Source organism: Littorina saxatilis, linkage group LG11, assembly GCF_037325665.1.
Source record: "Littorina saxatilis isolate snail1 linkage group LG11, US_GU_Lsax_2.0, whole genome shotgun sequence".
Taxonomy (NCBI): domain Eukaryota; kingdom Metazoa; phylum Mollusca; class Gastropoda; order Littorinimorpha; family Littorinidae; genus Littorina; species Littorina saxatilis.
This window is the reverse complement of record NC_090255.1, coordinates 803,203-810,527: the sequence shown is the minus strand read 5'-3', so window position 1 is coordinate 810,527 and position 7,325 is coordinate 803,203.

Sequence of the window (7,325 nt, the reverse complement as noted above, 5' to 3'; positions counted from 1 at the left end):
GAGCAGTTTGCTTTGAAGATGACAAAGAGAGCATCAACTCGCCAACATCTTCCTGGCAGTATCCCAGCGAGGAGGAAGATGAGGCAGGTGCGTTCAACATAGTCCCGGTTGAAATAGACTCGGACCTGTTGCTTCATGAAGTAGATATTTACAACTACACCTTGGTGGAGAGTGCAGAGCTCAGCACTCAATTTGAGTTCGAGGAATGCGCAGACCTCGCTCCCGGTCTAAACAGTCTGCCGTCACAATGTCACCGCCAAGGCTTGGACAACGGTCACTCACATTTTCATTGCCAGCAGAAAGACAGCGCAAAAGAAAACCAAACAGCTGCTGTCAAAGCCGATCTGTCACAAAAAGAGAAAAGCGATGGGACTGGCAATTATCTTGCAGTCGTCCACGCTGATCATTCAATCAAGCCGCGTCACGATGTTGGCCTCGCTACACTGAGCAAGCCTACAGTCGTGGATACACACCACAGACACACTCACAGTGAGCAAGGCGCTGTTCCAGGCGTCAACCAGGCCGAGCAAGTCAACATCGACCATTTCCAAAGTCACGCACAGGAGAAAGAAGCTGTCACTTTCGACCTGACCCACGTCACCGTCATCACGGACATGAGTTCTCTGCCCCTGCTGGAAGAGCTGAGCGAGAGTTACTCCCCCTCCAAGCGAAGCGTTGACCAAGACTACTCGCTGAGAGAGAATCTCGCTCAGTGCGACAGCGAGATGACGGACAATGTCGAGGACGAGACGAGTGTCGACACGGACCAAGACTTCGTCGACGATGACATGGAACATGATCCTGACCGCCACATGACCTCAACTACAGCCAGGGAAACCAATGGATTCAAGACAGGAGACAACATGCTTCTCAAAGAAGGTGTAATGGAGAGTATTAGTGCGGAGCAGCAGAGCAACATGGAGAGTATTGGTGTGGAGCAGCAAAGCAACATGTCAGGCAAAGGAAGCTTTGTCGACGATGATATGGAACAGGATGGAGACCCTCAGATAACTATAGCCGCAGGTCAGGGACAAATTGAACTGACCACAGAAGACCACGTGCCCTGTAAAGAACATGTAAGTTTAGGTTGGGAAAATGTGAGTGTGCAGCAGAAATGCAGCATTTCAAGCCAAGAAAGCTCTGACGCTGGCAAAGAAGAGACTGAGGGAAGTGAACGAGATCAAAGCAGCATAATGCCTCAGATAAACGAGACAGACATACCCAAGCTGACTTCTCCATACGATGAATCCTTCACTATGCAGGAAAACAACATTTTAGACAAAGAAAGATTTGACGCTGCAAAAACAGAGACTGAGGGGAAAGAGCTAGATCAAAACAGCATAGTTCAGCGTATGAATCAGACAGACAGGCCCAAGCCAACTTCTCCAGACAATGATTCCTTCACTGTGCAGCAAGACAACGTTTTAGACAAAGAAAGCCTTGATACTGGCAAAGACGAGACTGGGGGAAGGGAACTCGATCAAAGCAGCCAAGTACAGCATATGAACGAAACAGACAGACCCAAGCCAACTTTTCCAGACGAGGATTCCTTCACCGACTGCCGATCTTTGCACGGTGTCAACGTGAGCGACTTTGGAGACAAGGATAACAGCATGGACTCTTTTCTGACCGTGGAGGTGACGGAGAGCAGTATCATGATGGACTTTTCCAGTCACTCCTCTGACGACGACGTGTTCGTGGACAACGTTGACATCCAGCGCTCTGTGTCGAACGGCGTCACGGATGAAGGTCTGGGTGACCAGATGTTTCACATCCCCATTTACTGCGACTCCGTGAAAAAGGAAACTTTTACCATGGCGGACTCGTCGTTTACATTCAATAACAAGCAGCGGAACTTCCTAGAAAATGGGGACCAAAACGTGCCCAGTCCAAAGACAGCCAAAGACTTGAGATCTAGGCAGGAAGATTACAAAACCAGCCTGGCTGACGAAAAAGAGAATTCACAACAGAAGATGCGCGCAAGCTCCTTCGTGTCTGGGGGAGATAATTCGAATGATACACTGTTGACCCGAACCATCAACACGAAACAATTCAAGTCCAAAGTAGGTTCTCGGTCATCTTCTGAAAACAGGGGAGAGAAGACGAAACACAGTGCGAGCACATGGAAAGTCGAGCACAGAAGTCCTGACAGTGTCTTCGAGACAGGAAACTCTTCCCAGTTGAGAACCATGTCTGCAACACTGGCAGACCTGACCTCTATCTGTGACACGGTGGCATCTGACGGACAGACTCAGCTCGCTGAAACTGGCAAAGTGGACCAGAGAGTTCATGCTAAAACAGAAGAGGAAATTATGCCTGAGCTGGCAAGCAAACCCTTCCAAGCAGTGAGCCCAATAGAGAACAATAAGCAAGGAGAGCAGAGCATTCACTCAGCACTACGCGACAGAACGGTTGAGTCACAGAGCCGCCAGGGTACAACCATTCAATCGAGACGAGCAAATACTTCTGACCCAGTGGAAGAAGCATCCCAGATTTTGAGTCTGGGGAAGATTTCTGTAACAACAGAGGAACATAGCGCAGAAGACCGCATCGTAACCTTCAACCTGACAGAAGACAATGTCAAGGCTTTGAATCCAGAGAATCCCGTTCAGCAAGATGAAGACGTTTGTTCTGATCTGAATGGAGTTAACACCTTGCCTTTCATGCAAGAGGAGACAGCTGCTAAAGAAGAAGTACACACAGAAGACTTGAGAGATGCAGTCGCTCTGGCTTTGGACCGAGAGGGTAGCACTTTTCAGTCTGAAGACACAGAACTGACCACAGACGGCAAGATAGCTCGAAGTCCACAGAAGACGCATCCATACTTGGACAACGAAATTTCCACAGAGAAGCCACAAGAAATCAAGAATCCTGCTATTACGACGATCACAGAAACTCTAGAGCAGGAAAGCGTTTGCTTCAAACAAACAATGGAAAGTACAAAAGTACGTCAGAATATTATACCTGATCACACAGATAAAGAAGCTGCAACAGTGATCCGAGCAGAAGAAAATGTGTCGAACACACTGATCGCAAGGGACAGGCTTAGAGCTGGTTCAGGCGTCGACAGAAAAGATAGCGTGCTATCACTGAACCTGGATCAGATCTCACAACATCTGCTGAACGAACTCTTCACAGCAGATCCACGACGAACACCCTCAGCTCTCAGCCACGCCAGTCCTGCAAGAGCTAGACGAGTGTCCAATGAAACCATGGCGTGCACGGTTGTCATGGAAATCGGAGACAAAACCCTTGAGGACATTATGCTGGTAGTGGAGGAGAATGAGGACGTGGAGGATTTTCTGTCATTTGAAGGCGGAGCTGGATTGGAATTCTTCGGCGGACCTGTTCAGCTGGTAGACAATGATGAAAACGACCTCCTGGCGATAGCTTCTGTTGCTGAACACGTGAGTCAAGATCTCTTAGGAAACGCAACTCATAGTTCAGCTTCTCATGATCAAGTTAAGCCTCTGACTTCTCTGGACAAACCTCAACCTTCCATGAGTGAACAAGAACTCCCCGCTCTCGGCCTCCAGCAAAACGGCGAAGAAAATAAACCCGACGAAGTCACAGGACACGTGACACTCGGAGAAAGATCCGGACCGAGTGAAAACAGCAGAGAAAAAATCACAGCTGCCGACCCTCTCGACTGCGGTATGCACGAGTATTCCAACACGCGCGAGCACATCGACAGTTTCGTTGAGTACGTGTATGAGCCTGCAGCTTTCCCAGTAGGAATGAAACCCATCCTGTCCGGGTACGACAGCAACCCGTCAGACACGGGGGAAGAAGTCTACCAGTCGGCAGAAGACGAAGAAAAGGAGACTGCATTTTTCGAAGAAGTCAGACGTGGTGATTATTGCAAGGAAGACGTCTTCTACACGCCCACTGAGCAAAGAGCCAGACCTGACGACGGGGTGCTGGCCGAGACTACTACGAATCCGACTCCACACACAGAACGAAGGGATTCTCTGCAAGACTCTCAGGAAAGGTTGGAGTCCGAAGACACTATGGAGCCGTACTACTCCATTCACAGTATCAATGGTTCACCTTACTTACACACCCCTTCAGCAACTGATGTACTGACTGGGAGGGGAGAACTGGATAGTCCTGATAGTAGAGAATCAGTTCATTCACAAGATTGTGGAAATGAGACAACAGAAGTAAGTATGCAGGCTGCCAACGATGTGTCACCTTCCCAATATATTTCTCTGTCAGCCATCTTGGGACAGCCAACTCGGAAGAAGAAGACACCAGAGAGGGGAAGTTTTCGTTCAGAGTCACGGCCAAGGAAAACGTCGTCAGTAGAGCAAGTACGTGTAAAACAATCTCTCGAACAACGAGTCCAGCAGAGGTCTTTGTCAGAGAAGAGTAGACCTCGTGCAACAAACAGCACTCACTCCTTTCCTGCCGAGAGCAATGTGGGCAAACCGAGCAGGACGCAGATACTGCTAGCAGCAAAACATCGCTCACAATTTAGAACACAAAGCTTTCCACCGCCGGGTATAATGACTCGACAAGAAGATGTGACTCGAAAGGCTTCCAGAACAAAGGACTTCAAGAATAAGTCAAAACCGACCAAAGAACACTGCAGTACCAACAAAGGCAAGACTAGGTCACCCCTTGCCATAGGGGCAAAAGGTAGAAATATTGAAACACAATCTACAAAGAGGATTGCTTCAGAAGGAGACAGCCACAAAACACAGCCCATGTCTCCAACACTCGCTGGACGTGAAGACTCCAAGTGTAGCATGCCAGAAGTAACACAGAGGAGAAAGAAGAAAATGTTAAGCACTGGCACGTATCACGAAACCAAGACAGACGGTCAGGTTCCTATCGTTGCTGGTCACAGAGAAAAGGAAGCCCCGGACGCTCTAAAAGTTGACCATGGAAAAAGCCCAGGCTCGTTGCAACAGACACGAGGGACTATTCTAACTGGACGCGTTACGCCAGGCTCACACGGCCCCCACATAGCAGACAAACCAAGAAGAACATCAAATAGCCTTCATACCGACTGCAATCTGAAAAGAACCTCACAAGGCGAGGAGCCAGAACGTGAAGCTCAGATGAGTTCACACAGAGAAAACAAAGACGGTACCTTCTGGACGGATGACCGCAAAGCTCAAGCTGAAGTCAAGAAAGTTTCACTTACTATAAAGAAGAAAACGAAACTGAAGGGAACTGTGCGTGGCAAAGGAGAAGACGGAAACCTCGAGAACAGTCCACAGAGCTGTGAGAGAGGAGAACGTGTGGGACATGCCTCAATCAACCAGTCCAGAGAGGGTGGCAGAAAGATGTCTACACCTGAGCAAAAAGAGTCCAAGCTCAGAACGGCTTCAACCAACGAAGGGAGCTGTAGAGTTGCCTCGCAAGTAAAAGCCCCCTTTGGGACCAGCAGAAGACCAATACGCTCAAGCCCCGGAGAACCCAAAGAAAGCAAGGGAGCGTGTGCAGCTGATGCAGAATCTTCAAAGAGAAAACACCTAGCTACTACGTTGGTTTCAAAACCTCAGCAACAAAAATCTCGAAGACGTTCAGCCCCTGTCGGTGCAACTGCAGGAGCACGAGAAGGAGCATGCAATGACTTTTCTGGTTCCTCTCAACGCCTTGTCACTAAACAGCCTCAAAGAACAAACACAATTTTGTCTTCGACTCGGAAAGCTTCGACCACAGATCCTGTAAAAGTTGCTAAACACGCTGCCATACGTGAAATGGCAGATACAGCTCACGCAGCAGCTGTGAAGAAGAGACCTACCTGGACGGATACAAAAGGTTCCAGTCTTACGTCTAGATCTGTTGAGAGTTCAGGCTCGTCAAATGAGGCTGGCGAAAAACACAGGAGACGATTAGGACAAACCAAGACCAGGAAGTCCCAAAGTCTACCACAGAAGGAACCCAGGAGAAGCACAGGAAGCTGTTCGTTATCTGATGAAATTATATCAGCACGGAAGACAGAGATTGCTCCAGAAGAACTGCCAATGAAAGATAGCTCTGGTAGGAAAGCAGCAAGCACCAGCAGCCATTCAAGTCAAGAGAGTTTGAAATCTGAAGACATCGAAGACTTACTGCACAGCAGTACTCTGTCTCTCAGCAAGTTCCTAACCAAGGACGACACGGACAGCGAGAGTCTGCATTCCCTGAGTCTGTATCTCGTACAGGGAGAGATGGACCAGTCAGCAACAGATAAAGAACAGTCTAGAGATTGTGAAGGTCTGTCAGATAATAACCGTGACGGCCGACAAGGAAATGTTGCCCAGGACAACAGCCCGAAGAGCAGGAAAATGTCCAAAGCGGACCAAGCTGCCAAGAAAGATGTGAACGAGTTTCTAATCGACATGCACTGCTTGAACACGTCAGAAACGCGACACGTAAGCATGATGAAGGAACACTTTGAGGGGACTTTAGCTTGTAAGCTCAAAGCGAGAACCAAGGACGACCAAGTCTCAAAGACTGGTAGACAGTACCAGCAGACACCTTTCCCCAAGGGCAGTCAAGTTCAACAAAAATGTTTATCAACGACAACTGGCAAAAACTTACTTACAACTTTCTTGTCTGACAATGCCACTGACGTCCTTTTTGAGACACACGCGTCAGCAAAGGTCCAAGGAGATTCCAGTGGAAGATTAGACACTGGTTCCTTGGGGGACGTTCGTCAACACGCCAGCAAGAGTGAGCATCCAGAAAGTCATGACAGTGGTGAAGACAAGGAGCATCATGCCTCACACACCTCATCCCAGCTAAGCCAAGTGACACACGAAACCACAGATGTACAAGATCCAGACAGGACAAATGACTTGATTGAAAACCAGCCTGCTCCGGACAACACCAGCAAGAACGAAGACGGCGAACTCTCTTCTGAAAACACCAATCCCTCAGCTGTTCGCAAGAGGTATTTGAGAAAGCGAGGCAAGAAAATAATCTTGTCGTTACGAGAGATCAAAGACGACGGAAGTGAAGAGAATACCAAGGTGAACACAACCGTTTTTGCAGACGAAGACATCAAGATGGGTGCTGCTGAAAACAACCACGATAATATAGTTAGTGGCGACTGTGAGGTAAACGCGACCACACAAAGTAGCGAGACTCATCAAGAACATGTCAGCTGCGAGGAAACCTCAGAGAATCAAGAACCAACCGCTGTTTCCAAGGATAAGCCCCTTGTAAAAGTCAATCACGACATGGACGGTGGCAAAGAAATAACATACTCGTTAGAAGAACATCAAGAACATGCCAACTGCAAGGAAACCTCGGAGAATCAAGATCCAACCGCTGTTTCCAAGGATAAGCCCCTTGTAAAAGTCAAACACGACATGGACGGTGGCAAA